General features: G+C 40.3%; 1 protein-coding gene across 7 annotated transcripts in view; it reads left to right on the plus strand.

Annotated features, from left to right (window-relative positions):
* The window catches only part of RALGPS1 (Ral GEF with PH domain and SH3 binding motif 1), a 298,888-nt gene that overhangs the window by 101,717 nt on the left and 178,923 nt on the right, over positions 1-18,248 (plus strand). The gene's annotated exons all lie outside the window — the stretch shown is intronic.

The raw sequence follows: 18,248 nt of genomic DNA on the forward strand, positions 1-18,248 counted from the left end.
TTCAACCACCATTCCAGAAGACATGCTTCCATGCTGATGATGGGTTTTGCTTGATAACGATCCAAAGCAGCATGGACTGACGCATGTTCATTTTCATCTTCTGAGTCAGATGCCACCTACAGAAGGTTGCTTTTCTTTTTTGATCATTTGGGTTCTGTAGTTTCCACATCAGAGTGTTGCTCTTTTAAGACGTCTAAAAGCACGCTGCACACCTTGTCCCTCTCAGATTTTGGAAGGCACTTAAGATTCTTAAACCTAGGGTCGAGTGCTGTAGCTATTTTTCAAAATCTCACATCGGTACCTTCTTTGCGTTTTATCAAATCTGTTGTGAAAGTGTTCTTAAAGTGAACATGTTCTGGGTCATTATCCAAGACTGCTATAACATGAAATATATGCAGAATGTGGGTAAAACTAAGCAGGAGACATGCAGTTCTCCCCCCAAGGAGTACAGTCACAAATTTAATTGACGCATTATTTTTTTAACAAGCATTATCAGCATGTAAGCATGTCCTCTGGAATGGTGGCTGAAGCACGAAGGGGCATACGAATGTTTAGCATATCTGGCATGTAAATACCTTGCAATGCTGGCTACAAAAGTGCCATGCAAATGCCTGTTCTCACTTTCAGGTGACATTGTAAATAAGAAGCAGGCAGCAGTATCTCCCAACAATGTAAACAAACTTGTTTGTCTTACCGATTGGCAGAATAAGAAGTAGGTCTGAGTGGACGTAGGCTCAAAAGTTTTACACTGTTTTGTTTTTGAGTGTAGTTATGTAACCAAAAAAAATCTGCATTTGTAAGTTACGCTTTCACGATAAAGAGATTGCACTTCAGTACTTGTATGAGGTGAATTGAAAAATACTATTTCTTTTGTTTATCATTTTTACAGTGCATATATTTGTAATAAAAAATAATAATATAAAGTGAGCAATGTGCACTTTGTATTCTGTGTTGTAATTGAAATCAATATTGAAAATGTAGAAAAACATCCAAAAATATTTAATAAATTTCAGTTGGTATTCTCTTGTTATAAGTGCGATTAATCATGATTAATTTTTTAATCGCAATTAATTTTTTTGAGTTAATCGCGTGAGTTAACTGTGATTAATTGACAGCCCTACTTTTTTATGATTTTTGTAAGCCATCTTTAGCAAGTTCTAAAATTTGTGGTATTTCATTTGTCCTGAAGAGGCTGGAATGATTGTCATAAACATATCTTTAATCTCATGAAAATATGTATTTAAGAATTGCTAATAGTTATTACTCATCTACGTAAGGATGAATTTTGTATTGTTTTTCTTTCAGTCTCTGTACTGGTTTGGTGGCAGTTTATAAACATTAGCTGTGCATTATGTCCACTTGCTAAATCTTTATGAAATTTAATTTGGAAAACATTAGTGCATGGGCACTGCAAAACCTCATTTCGGAATTAAGTGACTCTGTTACTGTCAATATGTTTCTTCCATATAACTCCAGCACTCTAAGGTGCATTCTAGATCAATGCCCCATGAAAATATTCATTTGAAAGTAAAGCTATAAAAAAACAAGTATCACTATAACTTGCAGGTTTTGAAAACTCATAAAACACCATAAAGCTTTAAAACCAGCAGAATGATTAAAAAAAAAAACTGTAAAAATGTGTATGTATAGGCACACAATCTCACTCTCTCACTGAAAAAGTACACCTGCCTTTGGAATAAGTTTGTTTGCTCCAAGCTCTAGTGTAAAAATTCTCACAGCAAAATTAGAATATATACTCGTTTATTAGCCTGTTCATTTATAAACCGACCCCCCAAGATGGTTAGGTAAAAATAGCAAAAACTGTATGACCCTTTCATAAGCCGACCCTATATTTCAGGGGTTGGCAAACTTTGGCTCCTGGCCCGTTAGGGTAAGCCGCTAGTGGGCCTGGATGTTTTGTTTACCTGGAGCGTTCACAGGCACGGAGCCCCTCAGCTCCCAGTGTCTGCGGTTTGCCGTTCCCAGCCAATGGCAGCTGAGGGAAGTGGCTTCCCGCAGCTCACATTGGCTGGGAACGGCGAACCGCAGCCACTGGGAGCTGAGGGGCTCCGTGTCTGCAGACGCTCCAAGAAGTCCATTGGTAGAAATGCATGAAGAGATCAAATTACACAGTAGCGGACTGGCACCAGTGCTATAGTACTATCATTCATTGCATTTTTCTGATTGGCTTGTAAGATGTAGCATTTTGTGAAATGCATGGGTCGATGTCATGCAGATCTGCAACACTGCTCTTTTAGTATTCCTTTCAAGCCAATCTAGTCCACTAAACAAAGCCTTTACAACTTTAAACGGCTGCAGTATTGACATCAATAAATGGGTCGGCAAACTTTGGCTCCAGGCCTGTCAGGGTCAGCCACTGGTGGGACGTTTTGTTTACTTGGAGCTTCTGCAGGCATAGAGCCCCTCAGCTCCCTGTGGCTGCGGTTCGCCGTTCCCAGCCAATGGGAGCTGCGGGAAGTGGCGCGCCATGCCTGCAGACGCTCCAGGTAAACAAAACGACAATGTATTAGATATTCAATTCAATGATTCCATAGAGTTTTTAAAATCATCAAATTTTGGTGTAGACCCTTTTATAAGCCGACCTTCGCTCTTTGATGCATCATTTTTTTACCAAAAATACTCGGCTTATTAACGAGTATATATGGTATCTTAAAAAGGAGGTTTGCAATTGGAATACTGACCTAACTTTGATTACCGCTCTTGCTGCTTGTTCAATACTTAGTACTTGTGCATGCTGACCCCATGTTATTTCCCAGTACCAGACCTAATGGTACATTTGTTCTTTAGTGAATATAGTATTGGTACTAGACTGAAGAACAAGGACAAAACAGGTACAATGTAGGCAGCAGCAAACTTCCCCATATATTTCTCTCCTACTAATGTGCCATATATGACTTGGAGGAGTTACTTTTAGTGGTAAAGGGAAAATTTATTCTCCATCTCAATTCAGTCTTTGGCCTCTCTTCTTAAGACTTCCAACCAGGGTAGCAAGTGGTAACAAACTCATTTTACATAGGCTGCTCAGCAGGACATCAGCAGGTTATATGTATGTGCTATCACTTTCTGTCTCATTCTGGAAGCTTTAGTTAATGTTGAGTTGAGTTACGCACTTAAAGCAGGGATTTAGTATATTGGGAACAGAAGAAATCCTAACAAAGGTATAGGCTCATTACTTGATGGAGATTGTAGAATTCTAATAATACTACAGAAAAAGGTGGAAGTGTTCAATAAATATTTCTGTTTTATGTTTGGAAAGAAGCAGAATGATGTCCTTGTATCACGAGTGTGATCTGCTGTCCAGTACGAGGTGTCAAGTATTGATAATAGGGCAGTCATATAGAGTAATCTGGATTTCCTGATAAACGAGGCCCACTCAAACAAAATGTGTTTTAAGATAGCCAAAAGCAAGGTCATCCATCTATGAACAAAGAATGCAGGCTGTACCTACAGAATGGGGGGACTATATTCTGGAAAGCAGTGACTCTGAAAAGGATTTTAGGGGTCATAGTGGACAAGCAACTGAACGCTAGCTCCCAGTGCAATGCTATGGCAAAAAGAACTAATGTGATATAAATGGAATTGAGGAATAGGAGTAGGGAAGTGATTTTTATCTCTGTATACAGTGTTGAGGAGACTGATACTGGACTACTGTGTCCAGTTCTGGTGTCCACATTTTAAGAAGGATGTTGAACTATTGGATAGAGTGCAGAAAAGAGCCATAAAAATTCTTTGAGGGCTAGAGAAAATGCCATATAGTGAAACACTGAAAGAGCTCAATCTGTCTAATTTATCAGAAAGAAGATTGAGAGGTGACTTGATTATGATGTATAAATATCTTCATAGGGAGAAATTACTGGATACTAAAGGGCTCTTTACTCTAGCAGAAGAAGGCATAACAAGTATCAATAGCTGAAAATTGAGACCAGACAAATTCAAATTAGAAATAAGGCACAGCTGTTTAACAGTGAGAGTAATTAATCATTAGAACAACTAGCAAGGGAGGTGGTTGATCCTCCATCTCAGTATCTTCAAATCTAGACCAGTACCCTTTCTGGAAGATATGCTTTAGTCAAACTTAAGTAATTGGTCTCAATACTGGGATAACTGGATGAAATTCTATGGCCTGTGTTATATAGGAAGTCAGACTAGATTATTTAATTTTCCCTTCTGGCTTTAAAATTATGAAGAATACAGTGTACCCTCTCCAAATTTATATCACTTACTCTCTGAGTACAGAATACATTTTTCTCAGAATTAACATATAGAGTTGTTATTTATTTTAGGAATTACAGTTAATTAAAATGGGTCCTATAAGGAATTTAGTACCCAGTGCTACAACTTTATTTTTGCCCCTAAGTATGTCAGTTACAGAATAACAGACTTCATATTTTCCACATAGTTAATATGCATCAAAGTCACGTACAAGTGTTAGTTTGTTTAGAATTAGATAAAACTGATTTTTAAAGACACATTATCTCCCCCCCCCCCTTTTCGTTCATGGTGCCACTAAAGGGCAGAGTTAAGGTTGGTTGCTTTAACTGTGCATTTCTTACCTTAATATGTTTGGATTTCTGTTAGGTTTAAGTTTAACCTTAACTTAATTTCCTGGGTTTATACCAATGGGGTTTGGGATAATTACAACATCTCTGTAATGTTGTTTACCCTAAATTACTGCAATGTACTGTCCACCTTAATTCCACATTAACATAGTTGTTGAATGTGTATGTGTGTGTGTAACTGGAAAGAAAAATTAAAACTTTACTTGAAGTTTTAAATGAGCACAGTCTAAGCAAGTAAAATAATATTCACAACCACACTCTGTAAGATATTAAATGGATTTAGTCTTTTCCATGTTTAAAACCACTATTTTAAACTATTTTTAAAACTTTGCAGTAGAATTTTTTTCTTTTCAGACAGATCTTCCAAGTTAGAAAAATCTTGAGATCAGCAAGACTGTGGTCTGGAGTGTTGGAAGCATTTAGCCGCAGATTGGTCTGGGAAATAATTGCAGTCTTGTTTGAAAATTTATGGGTACTGTGGTTGGTCATTGAATTTTCCAATGTTCATTGAAGGTGGTCTTTTCATACTGTGTACCTTAGGGAAGACAAAGGTGTGTATGTCTGCGTGTGTGTGGGGGGGGCTATTCTATTGTGTAGTATATGTTTCTCTTGTAGAGAAACTATTAAAGGGTCACCCCTCTTTTCTTTGGATATAACAATGGGTATAACAGCCCTGAGTGATGACAGAAGAATTTTATGGAAGGACTTCTTTGAAATGGACATTTAAGTACGAAAGTTAAAAATTGCTTTCTCCAGCAATTTGCATTAATAATAGGGAGATAACCTTTTTTCTGGACACTGTTGGTAATATTCAGCTGTGCAGCTCCTAGCATGCTGAGAATGTGTCAGGGTAGCCTTGCTTATCCTACTGTGAGAAAGATACAATATGGTCTTTACCCATTTCTATTACTTGGCTTGGAGTGTATCAATTTTGTGTATCCCTTGTGGCAATCTGTTTATTAGGGGGTGGTGCCCAAAACAAAATCTATTTTGCTTTTTCATTAAACTCAACTTGGTTGATTTTATTTTATTTGTAGGGCTTAGAGGTAAACCTCTACAGTATTGTGTCTTGTGGTGTGTGTACAATATCTTTGATTATTAAATCTTGAATCATTTCACATACTGGAAACAGTGGAGCAGAAGTGATTGTGTCCCTTTGGCAATATTGAAAGGACAGCACTGGGCTGTGACAGGGGTATTTGCTTCTTACGTATATATTCTACCCTTAGGTTCTCAAATACAACTCCCGTTGAAGTCAGTGGGAGCAGTGCCTGAATTAGGGGAACTGAACTTGACTCTAAGCATTAGTGTTTTAGTTATCTGGAAGGGACAATTCAGAAATAAGAGAGACAAGGTGGGAGAGGTAATATCTTTTATTGGACCAATTTCTGTTGGTGAGAGAGAGACAAGCTTTTGAGTGTATTATTTTATTTCTTGTGACTTTTAGTGAGGGCAAACAGCAAATCCAACATCTGAAAGCACAAAGTGAATTAAAAAAAATACCAGAATGTACAGTCTATCTTTGTATAGGGGTCGAGTGGCACCATGTCATAGTCAAGAAGCAAACAAAGCAATAAGGAGAGCTGAAAATAAATTAGGAGTATTAACGTCAAAGGAAATGTGCATATTTCGGGGTCCTTCTCTGCCTGTAATTTCTATCTCTAGGACGAGAGAGGAGAAATACTTCTTTATTCATATTAAAAATGATGAGGTTCAATTTTAGCTGAATATAGCATAATATTTGTGGTTTTGGGAAGCAAGTATTTGAGGAGGTTTATTCCGAAACCTTTTCCAAAACCTATAAAAGGTTTTCTTTCCTTTACTGATCATTTGCGTCAGTTATATATTCCCAATTATGGGGTTTTTTTATATTACTTTTAAAAATCTTCATGGAATACTGTCTTGTTAACCCTTATTGTGGATTATTTCAGGGAACACTATATATACTTAACACTAAAAAAATTATTAACATGAAGTGCATCTAAATACATCCTGAAACTAATAAATTTGTTTAATACTTACCTTGTACAGACTTTCTAAGCCCCTAAGTTTTCACAAAATCTTGAGTCAAGCCTCAAAAAGCCATGCAATTTGCCGGAAATTCCGTAAGATTTTTTTTTTAAATAATAAATTGGAGTTCATTTTGGTTTTTGGTTTCTTCACCTTTAGCTTATACTCTGGTCACATGTTTGAAGCTTTTCTACACAGTTTTGAGGGCTAGAAGAAAGGAATGAAAGAGGTGCAATAAAAAATCATGTAATTTGATTTTAGGTTAGGGGCATTTCATGTTGGTTTCAGGTTTATAATATACATAGACATTATATACAAAAAGCTGCAATAAAAGAAAGTTAAAGTTGCAAAGGCAAGCTTCTAAAAGTTAGGAAATGCCAGAATTAAGGTTGCCTGTGCAACCTTTATTTACCCTCCTTGTGTGTATGCATTATGATACAATCTTTAATTACATGATCACATACTATTTTTCCACAGGATCCCTGCCTCATTCAGAGTACAGAATAGACTATGCTGGGGGGATTAATTAGGGTTCTATAGTGAATGAGGCTGTTGTGTGTAGGACCTGTTCCTCATTTTTTGCAGATGTTGAAAGGGTGTAAGTGAACGAGGCAGGGGACTGCAGGAAGAAAAAGGATGTCTTATGGATAAGGCAGTTGAAATTGCACTCTGGAGAATTTAGTTTTATCCCTGCCTCTGATACAGAGTTCCTATGCGCTGCTGAAAAAGTCAAAACTTTTCATTCATTGTGTTTTCTTCATTTTCTAGGTGCTCAACGTGAGCAGCCTGGGATCGGGTTTCCAGCAGTGCTGAGCACTCATAACTGCAACTGAAATGCCTGCTCAATAGGTGGAAAACTTGATGGGGCCAATAGTGATAAGGACAGCCCCAACAGAAAGGGGAAGAATGTAAGCTGAGGGACACAGCAGTGGCTCCTGCCCCTCCAGAGTCTTTAATCACTCATTGGCCTGCTGGGGCAGGAGAGGAGCTGACTGGTCCCTCACTCTTCCCTTTCATTAATTTAAACTGTAGTCTGGGCTGGATGGAGCCTTTTTTTGCTCCATTTCAGCAGCCTCACTCTGGTAGCTTTGGAGCTATGTATGGCTGCTGCAGGTCTGACTCATTGCCTGTTTTGAGGTCAGGAAGGAATTTTTTGTTCCTGTAGGGGCCAAATTGGTGTGGGCCTGGTGGGTTTTTTCACCTTCCTCACAGCATCTTGGAGAGACAGTTACACAAAAAATAGGAGTAGGATTTAGTAATTAGTTGTAGTACTTAGTAGGAATGTTAGTTCATCACAACTTGCAGCCAGTTTCCAGTGTGGTTAAAAGGATAAAAGGAACAGTTCCCTGAAGTAAAAGACCTGGGATTTTGCTGATGGGTATTGTGTTCATGAGATAAAGGAGCCCTTTTGGCCTTGACAGGCTGAAATACCCCCCCTTTACTATCCTCTGTCCCCTTTGCAGGGGTTTGTGGGGCAAGTGGTAGAAATCAGATGAGTGAGCGAAGTCCTAGCTGTAGGCTGAGGAAAATCTACCCTGAGTTATGGTTTATATGGTAGGAACCCAGTAACCCCTGCACTGGAACCCACTTAAATTGCCTGGTATGTGAGAGCATGTGTGACAGTTGAATAAGGTTGCGGCCTGCCACTTAAAATACATCCCTGTGTTTGTCCTCATTCACTGCCATGTCCAGATCAATCAGTGGAAGTTGTGCATTGAACATAGAACATGCTATAAAAATGCTAACTACTCTGAAAAATCAGGCCATAGGTGTCTCAAGTTAGGCAACCAAAATTAGTGGACACTAGACAATTTTGTACATATTTTCCTCTGTGCCTCAGTTCCTCATCTGTAAAATGGAGATAAGACCATCAGTCCATTTCACTTGTTGTAATGAGCACCATAGAAAGGCCTGTGAGGAAATTAATAAGTCATTATTCCAGACAGGATTTGGATAGTGTGTACTAAATAAGGCATGGGGTTACATGTTGAGTGATGAAAATAACAAGTAATATTAAATACGTACCCATGCAGGATGTCATTTGACTGCCTTATCTTATGCTTAGCTTGTAAGTTTGTTGGGGCAGAAACTGTCTTTTTGTTCTGTGTTTGTACAGCGCCTAGCAAAATGGGGCCCTGGTCCATCATCGTGGTGCCTAAGAGCATTTGGGCTCTTAGGCACCACGATAATACAAATAAATAATAAAAATAATAAACCATAAAACCATCTGTTTCCTTCATGCAGTTCCCTGTCTTATTCACTACACATCTTTCAAGTTCTGTAATAAGTGAACTTAACAGAAAGCAGCCTCATTCACTGCACAACCATGACTCACTTCCTGAGCACATTTCATTCAATACACAGAATAAGACAGGGATCCTCTGAAAAAATAGCATGTGTTCATGTAATGAAAAACTGTATTATAATGCATATACAAGAGGGTTGAAGTTTGGATTAATTTTACAGGATTAATTTTACAGTCTTATATAATTTCTGTATTTCAATCATTAAATGTTTTTTATTCCTCTTAAGGGAGATTGCCTTTACTGCCATTTCCAAAATTACTTTTAACTAATCTTTATATTATTTTCTGCATGTGAAATAACCTGAAATATTGCAATCTGAAAAGTGTGTCACTGAGCCGTTGCCTCTAAGTTACCGATATTCAAACTCCCAGTTGATGGAGAATATGCAAGAGTCCATATTTGTTTTTGGTTTTTAAAAAGGACTATAGGGAGTTATTGTGTTTCCAGTCAACAGATTTGTTCCCCATAAATGAGAGGTTCCAACCCTGAAAGAAATAGTAAGTTGTGTAACTTGTAAGAATAACCTCATCAGAAAAATATTTGATGGAATTTAGGGAGAAACTATGTATTATTCCTCTTAAAAAATAAGTTATTGTTCGTAATTCCCTGAGTCAAAAGCCTCACACAGGAAGAGAGGAAAAGGAGAGACCTCCTTCTGTCTCTTAACTCATTGACTGGTATAACTGGTTAAGGAGTCTTATGGGGTTCTGTAAGGAGTCATACTCAGTCGTCCAAGAACAAAAGGATTGTAGCTTTGGCAGAGGCCATTGGGGGTTGATTGGAGTCTAGAGAGTCTATTAGTAACGGAAGATAGCATGCGGACATGCAATAGCTGTAATAACAGCTTTTTGTGAGATGATGAGTGGAAATTGTTTGCTTCACTTTATAAGACTCCATACCATCCCCATGCCGTGTATGTTAGGATAGTAACTGGCAAACATACGTTTATCCCAAAGTGCCAGACCCATTTAGCAAATTAAGTGGTTTAATCTGAATATTTGTCCCTCGCTAATTGGTCATTAAAAAGAAAGAATAGATTGCCTTTGTTGAAAGGGAGCCGATTAGATATTGCTGTATTGAGCACAAGAGTGCGGGAACATAATAATTAGGACTGTCAATTAATCGCAGTTAAATCACGTAATTAAGTAAAAAAAAAATTAATCGCACATATAACAATAGAATACTAATTGAAATTTATTAAATATTTTTGGATGTTTTTCTACATTTTCAATATTGATTTCAATTACAACACAGAATACAAAGTCTTACTTTATATTATTTTTTATTACAAATATATGCACTGTAAAAATGATAAACAAAAGAAATAGTATTTTTCAATTCACCTCATACAAGTACTGAAGTGCAGTCTCTTTATCGTGAAAGTGTAACTGACAAATGCAGATTCTACATTTGTAAGTTCAACTTTCACGATAAAGAGATTACACTACAGTACTTGTATGAGGTGAATTGAAAAATACATATTTTTGTTTTTTACAGTGCATTTATAATCAAAAATAAATATAAAGTGAGCACTGTACACTTTGTATTCTGTGTTTGAAAATGTAGTAAACATCCCAAACTACTTTAAATGGTATTCTATTCTTGTTTAACAGCGCGATTAATCACGATTAATTTTTTTAATCGCTTGACAGCCCTAATAATAATCAACAGGTCCACAAAGTTCTGATCTTGAGCCCAGTTTGAAGGCACCATTTTGAAGAAGCAGGTAAGTAGTCAAGAGAGTAACATCTGCTACAAGCAGCGCCTGATTGGAAAGCAGTTGATTGGCTGGCACAGGTGCAGCTGCTATATATATATATTGGCTGTAACAGCTGAAGAGGGGCAGGCTAGTCCTGTGGGTGAAGAGGTAATCTATGTCTGGGGAGAAGTGAAAGAAACATACTGAAGGGAGGAGCTGTAGAGCCGGCTCTCTGAGATAAGAACATAGGAACAGGCCATACTGGGTCAGACCAAAGGCCCATCTAGCCCAGTATCCTGTCTTCCGACAGTGGCCAATACCAGGTGCCCCAGAGGGAATGAACAGATAATCATCAAGTGATTCATTTCCTGTCGCTCATTCCCAGCTTCTGGCAAACAGAGACTAGGGACACCATCCCTACCCATCCTGGCTAATAGTCATTGATGGGCCTATCCTCCATGAATTTATCTAGTGTTTTTTTTTTAACCCTGTTATAGTCTTGGCCTTCACAACATCCTCTGGCAAAGAGTTCCACAGGTTGACTGTGTGTTGTGTGAAGAAATACTTCCTTTTGTTTGTTTTAAACTTGCTGCCTATTAATTTAATTTGGTGACCCCTAGTTCTTGTGTTATGAAAAGGAGTAAATAACACTTCCTTATTTACTTTCTCCACACCAGTCATGATTTTATAGATCTCAATCATATCCCCCCTTAGTCGTCTCTTTCCCAAGCTGAAAAGTCCCAGTCTTATTAATCTCTACTCATACGGAAGCCGTTCCAGATCCCTAATAATTTTTGTTGCCTTTTTCTGAACCTTTTCCAATTCCAATATATCTTTTTTGAGATGGGGTGACCACATCTTCACACAGTATTCAAGATGTGGGTATACCATGGATTTATATAAAGGCAATATGATCTGTCTTATCTATCCCTTAATGATGCCCAACATTCTGTTAGCTTTTTTGACTGCCACTGCACATTGAGTGGATGTTTTCAGAGAACTATCCACAATGACTCCAAGATCTCTTTCTTGAGTGGTAACAGCTAATTTAGACCCCATCATTTTATATGTATAGTTGGGATTATGTTTTCCAATGTGCATTACTTTGCATTTATCAACATTGAATTTCATCTTCCATTTTGTTGCCCAGTCACCTAGTTTTGTGAGATTCTTTTGTAGCTCTTTGCAGTCTGCCTGGGACTTAACTATCTTGAGTAGTTTTGTATCATCTGCAAAATTTTCCACCTCACTGTTTACCCCTTTTTCCAGATCTTTTATAAATACGTTGAATAGGACTGGTCCCAGTACAGACCCCTCAGGGACACCACTATTTACCTCTCTCCATTCTGAAAACTGGCCGTTTATTCCTACCCTTTGTTTCCTATCTTTTCCAGTTACCAATCCATGAGAGGACCTTCCCTCTTATTCCATGACAGCTTACTTTGCTTAAGAGCCTTTGGTGAGGGACCTTATCACAGGCTTTCTGAAAATCTAAGTACACTCTATCCACTGGATCCCCCTTGTCCACATGCTTGTTGACCCCCTCAAGAATTCTAGTAGATTGGTGAGGCATGATTTCCCTTTATAAAAACCATGTTGACTCTTCCAAAACAAATTATGTTCATCTGTGTGTCTGACAATTTTGTTCTTTACTATAGTCTCAACCAGTTTGCCCGTCTTATTATTTAGACTTCTAGCATTGGTATATAAGCACTTTAAAAACTTGTCACTTTTTAGCTGTCTGCCATTACATGATGTAATTGAATGGGACTTTTTTCAATTTGACTGTTTCTCATCACATCCTAGCAGTATTTATCATCTTCCATCCTCTCTTCCTTATTAGGACATAGAGAATCTCCATTAATGGATCCTCCCCTAAGGGATGTCTCTGTCCGAACCATGTGCTCCTCTGCACCTGTCAGCTTTTCCCCAGCCCTTAGTTTAAAAACTGTTCTACAACCTTTTTATTTTTAAGTGCAAGCAATCTGGTACCATTTGGTTTAGGTGGAGGCTCTCCCTTTCCCAAAAGTTTCCGTAGTTCCTAATAAATCTAAACCCCTCCTCCCTACACCATTGTCTCATCTGCACATTGAGACCCTGCAGGTCTGCCTGTCTAACTGGCCCTGCATGTGGAACTGGAAGCACTTCAGAGAATGCTACCATGGAGGTCCTGGACTTCAATCTCTTACCTAGAAGCCTAAATTTGGCCTCCAGGACCTCTCTCCTATCCTTCCCTACATCATTGGTACCTACATGTACCACAAGCACTGGCTCCTCCCCAGCACTACAGATAAATCTATCTAGATGTCTCGAGAGATCCGCAACCTTCGCACCAGGCAGGCAAGTCACCATGCGGTTCTCCCAGTCATCTCAAACCCAGCTATCTATGTTTCTAATGATCGAATCCCCCATAACTATTACCTGTCACTTCCTAATAACTGGCGTTCCCTCCCCTGGAGAGGTAACCTCAGTGCAAGAGGACACCACAACATAATTTGGAAGGAGGATCCCAACTATGGAATCATTTCCCTCTGCTCCAGTTGCATGTTCTCCAACCCTGAGACTTTCCTCCTCCTCAACAGTACAGAGGCTGTCAGGCTGGGGGTGGGATCGTTCTACTGTGTCCCGGAAAGTCTCATCTATGTACCTCGCTTAGCTCCTCCAGTTCAGCCACTCCAGTCTCCAAAGCCCATACACGGTCTCTGAGGGCCAGGAGCTCCTTGCAGTGAATGCACATATATGCCACCTGCCCATAGGACACGTAATCATACATGCTGCATTGGGTGCAATAAACTGGATAGCTCCCACTCTGTTGTTGGACTTCTGCCTGCATTCTCTTTTTACTCCTGAAGCTCGTTCCTTTGTTGTTGTTTTTATCAGGAGTTGTTTTGGGCTTTATGTTTAAAGAATGTTACCTAGGCCCCCCTCACGCTGCACTTGTAAACTCCCTCGCAGAACTCCCCGGTTCGCTAGCTCCTCTGGTCACTTAGGAACGGGCTTTTTAAAGTCCTGGTCTTCCTGAGTAGCCCTGCCCCCTGGTTAAGAGTTGATAGGTGCTAAAGGTTCTTAGGGATCAAAGCCTCGTTAAGAAGCTCAGCACACACACGGTCAGCACACAGTCTCCCAAACAAACGGACTACACGGTATATTTCAATCAAGCAGCAAGCGTACCACAAACACTGCAGACAACACACTTACCCCAAGGATCACATAATTGCTCCTCCTTCATCTGGAGAACTCCCTCACAAAACTCTCATGTTAGCCCTGCCTATTCTGCTAATCCCCTTGATGGCTGGGCACAGTAAATGTCTCTTCTGTTGGGATAATCTCAGATTGTGAGCAGATGCTCAGAAAGCTTGTCTTTCTCTTTGAAAATGTGCAAGTTACAAGATGCAAGGCTGAATCTTCTCCTTCTGGAACAATCCATGAAGGTCTCTTCAGGCCTTGAGGAAACAAGTTCCAGAGACCTACAAGTGGACAAATCATCATCATTGAGCACCTTGTCAAGTAGACTGATGATGCCTAAGGCTATTGGGGAGAATACGGCACCAAAGTCAACCTTAACATCAGCATCAAAGCTGACACCAACACCTCCAGGATCAAACTTGGGGACTGAAAGGGTCCACTCCAAGTGCTGACGCAGAAGCTTAAGAAGGAGCTCAGTGTTCTCCCACTAGGACAGGCATAACAAGGCCACCAGACAGAAGTCCTCTAAGCCACCCATGGCATTGAGGGCTGGAGAGAAGGAGCAGCCTGCAACACAGTAGACTCTGCTAGCACTGATGCTGGCTCCGATGCTTCCTGCTGCATTGACTCGAGCCTTAGGGCAGGCCCAGATCCACCGAGATACCTACTGGAACCACTACAGACCTGAGGACACCTTACACGTTGGCACTGCCTCTAGTGGAGACCTGTTCCTCTTCACAGTCAGCAGGACATATGTTCTCCCTGTTATTGAACACAGAACCTTTCCCCCTAAAATCTGCAGTTGATGCTGCCCAGAGACCTACGCATTTCTCCTACAGGTCTTAGCTGCCATCAGCCCTCCAAGAATGGCATTGGTCAAGTCAGCATCCAGCAAGTTAGGTGTACTCCAGTGGTATGCCACTGTAGCTTTATTGGGGCATGCCATCACAGGCATTGAGAAGCCAGTCTCCATCACTGAGGTAGAGATCTCTCTCGTCACCAGCATCCCTGAACAGGGGAGGAGCCAGATTGATGGGCAGAGCAACATAATGCCTCATCTCACCACCAAAGGATCTCTTTATTTCATCACTGGACAGAGTGATATCCTTTGCATTGCTACTGGCACTGGATGACTATAAAGCGTTTCAGGAGCTGCTTGTGAGGAGTGCCAAGACATTAGAGATCAAAACAGTGATCACCACAGAGAAGTCCCACAGGCTGCGGGACATCCTGTCCACTTCTGGTCCATGCTCTTCAGCTTCATTGCAAATATATGTGGCTAATTGCCAGTCCTTACTGGCTAAGCATGACTTTCTCAATTAGGATAGAGTGCCTCTGTCATGGACTGCCCGATTGTGCCATCTTCTGGTTAAACATGGTGCAGCAGGCAATCCCTGCCTCAGTTTTCTTCTCTGGTGGCTCCCCTTTCCTGCACAGCTCAGAGTTGGTGATGTGGCTTGGCCCTCCAGCCAAGTCCATTAAGCAAATTTAACTCCTGGGAAAACAAAAGTCCAACTGAAAGTCCAAACAAAAGGTTCTTCCACCCTCTTTGGGCTACTCTCCAGCCTGCCTCCTGGGCTAATTTTTCAGTTCTTTCCTTGCTCCATTGTAGAGCACTGACTCCCATGCTGCTTTCCCTGGAATCCCTCTGACAGGAGTTTCCTGATTTCTGCAGACCCTGCCTCAGGGCCTTCCACATGAGCCCAACCTGCTCCCAGTAATTCCTCTCTCTGAGTTTCATCAACCTTTTTTATGATCATTAGGTGATCACCTGATTCCATCCTCTCAGGCTAGGAGTCAGCTAATTATGGCACAGGCAGGGCTGAGATTTTTGTTTTTAAAGAAACCTGCACAGGTAGACTGGGCCCTGATTCCCCTTAAAGGGGACAGCCACTCTGATAGACTCCCTTCCTAGCAGAGCTCCCTCATGACAAGAGAGAGCAGCCTAAAGACATAATTAAGGCAGACCAACTACTGGTCAAGACAGGCTTACAGTGTCAATGGATGTCTCAGACACCATGGCCAGATGTATGGCCACCATCATGACCATGCAGCAGGTATCATGGCTCCAAGCATCAGGCATCCCAGGAGAAGTACCGGCCACTATCAAGGACTTCCCTTAGAAGACTAGAACTGTTCACAAAGTGGACTGACTAACAGCACTCTTCACTTGCTGAAGGACTCAGAAGCTATTCTACTCGCCTTGGGGATTTACATCTCTACACCATACCTCCAGTACTACTGTCCTCAGTCACAGCAGGGACCATGCACTCCATCCTACCCTCCCAGACACACTGAGTATCATGCCAAGAAGTGTGTGAGATACAACAGGCGACATCAGCCTTTCTTCTCATCAGCAACCCATCTCGCTCCTAGGACTCATCAGCAGATTTGACAGGATGGTCAAGGGGCACATTGGACTCTGTCTCTAGAGCACCATCTTTGGTGCTCCCGATTCCCAGGAGAGGTCCATCTTGCAGCAATATCAGTGTATCATGACTGGATGCAGTCACACACTCTCTTTTCACATCTAATGGTATTGAAATTCCTTAAGGGCCTCCTTCACACCCTGGAGGTAGAGACCCAGCTTCCTCAGGGGATGTTAATGTTGTCCTCAGGAAGTTCATGGAGCCTCTCGTTGAGCCACTACCAGAATGTTTCATACACCACCTCACCATCAAGACTATCGTTCTGATGGCCATTGTGTCAGCTCAGAGTCAGCAAGCTCTAGGGTCTCATGGTTGGACCACCTTTGGACATAGAGAAAAGGTAGTGTTGAGACTACACCCCAAGTTCAAGACAACCTCAGAGACAGACTTTCACTTGAACCTTGCCAGTCTTCTTCCTGAAGCCATACTTGATACCCAGAGAGAAGAAACTGCCTATCCTGACTTATCCAGAGGTTTGCTGTATTATCTTAATAGGACCAAGCCATTTCAGTGGTCTCCTCCTCACCCCTTTGTAGCAACTTCTGGTCCAACCAAAGGCCAAGCCATCTCTTTGCAGAGATTCTCCCAAGTGAATCACACAGTACATTTCAATCTGCCATCAGCTGGCTGGTTAACCTATCCCTTCGAATATCAAGGCACATTGTTCCAGAACACAGGCTGCATCTATTGCCTGCTTCAGAAACATTCCAGTCTCTGAGCTCTGCAAGGTTGCAACGTGGAGTAACCCACTGACTTTTGTGAAACATTATGCCCATGACGTGGCTGCCAAATTAGGTGCCAAGTTCAGGTGAGCAGTACGTCAATCATTGTTTGAATGATTCAGCTGATATTCCTCACTCCCACCATCCAGGGAGGACTCTGCTTGCCAGTCACCTACAGTGGGATCCATATTGACACATATTCTTAAGAAGAACCACAGTTACTGTAAGGTAAGTAACTGTTCTTTAGAATACACACTTCAGGGTGAAAATGCTGTGAATTGTTTTCCAGCTGAATAGGAACAAGAGTTTTTATAGAAATACAACTTTTGGTTTTGTCATGGTTTCAATCCCTTAGGGATAACCAATGTCCAGAAACTGGAGCAGATAGAAACAATTAACAAAGTCCCTGTTTAGGAATTAACTAATTAACCAGGTTCCCCCATCTGGTAGCTGGACTAGTTGAGTATGCATCTTGAGCACTACTGCAACTAAGACATGAATCATGAGCCTTGTGGACCATAGGAAGTAGCCCCACCAGCTGATCCAAAAGATATTCTCCCCTTTGACTGAGATGGTAAGAGGTGTTCAGTACTTGTCTCAGCAGGAAGCTGCTGTTGGTAGATCTTGAAATGTGTAGACAATTCATTTAATGGAAAAAGCAAATCATTAATGGTGTAGAGTTAGAAGTCAGAATTGATTTGATTTAAATTAACAATGGTAGACTTGTGTGGCGTTAAATCATTTCCTGTACTTTGAATGTTAGCCTGAACTGAAACACCAGAATGAATCTAAATACATCAAAATAGCATTTGTTGCTTTATTACCAATTTGCAATATTACAAGGATAATCCAATAATATATTAAAAACCCTACTTTCATTTATATACAACACATGCTACATCAGGCATCATCAGTTTTTAATGCACATCATACATTTGTAAAGAAACAATGAGGTAATAAGGGAAGAGAGCAAGAGCTTTTTTTGTTTTTCTCAGACATTCTTTCACTAAATTTTATGGTTTTCACTGTAGTTTCTAATTTGCAACAATTATCTATTCTACATATCTACCTCAGCAGAATTCTAAAATTCTCCAAGTTTCCACAATTGATTTTATTTATAAATATGAGTGAGTAATTCTCTTTAATATGTTGACACACAATATACTCATTAATAATTGTGAAATATGGTAAATATAATTGTTCTTGGTTACAAATATTTTCTTCCAAGAATCTTAATCTTGTGGCTAAGGACATTAAACAGAATATAGATCGGTATCCATCATTTGCCTGCAAAGTTGGATAGCCCCTTTAATTTG

Source organism: Terrapene carolina, unplaced genomic scaffold, assembly GCF_002925995.2.
Source record: "Terrapene carolina triunguis isolate 2854851 unplaced genomic scaffold, T_m_triunguis-2.0 Scaffold238, whole genome shotgun sequence".
Lineage (NCBI taxonomy): Eukaryota > Metazoa > Chordata > Testudines > Emydidae > Terrapene > Terrapene triunguis.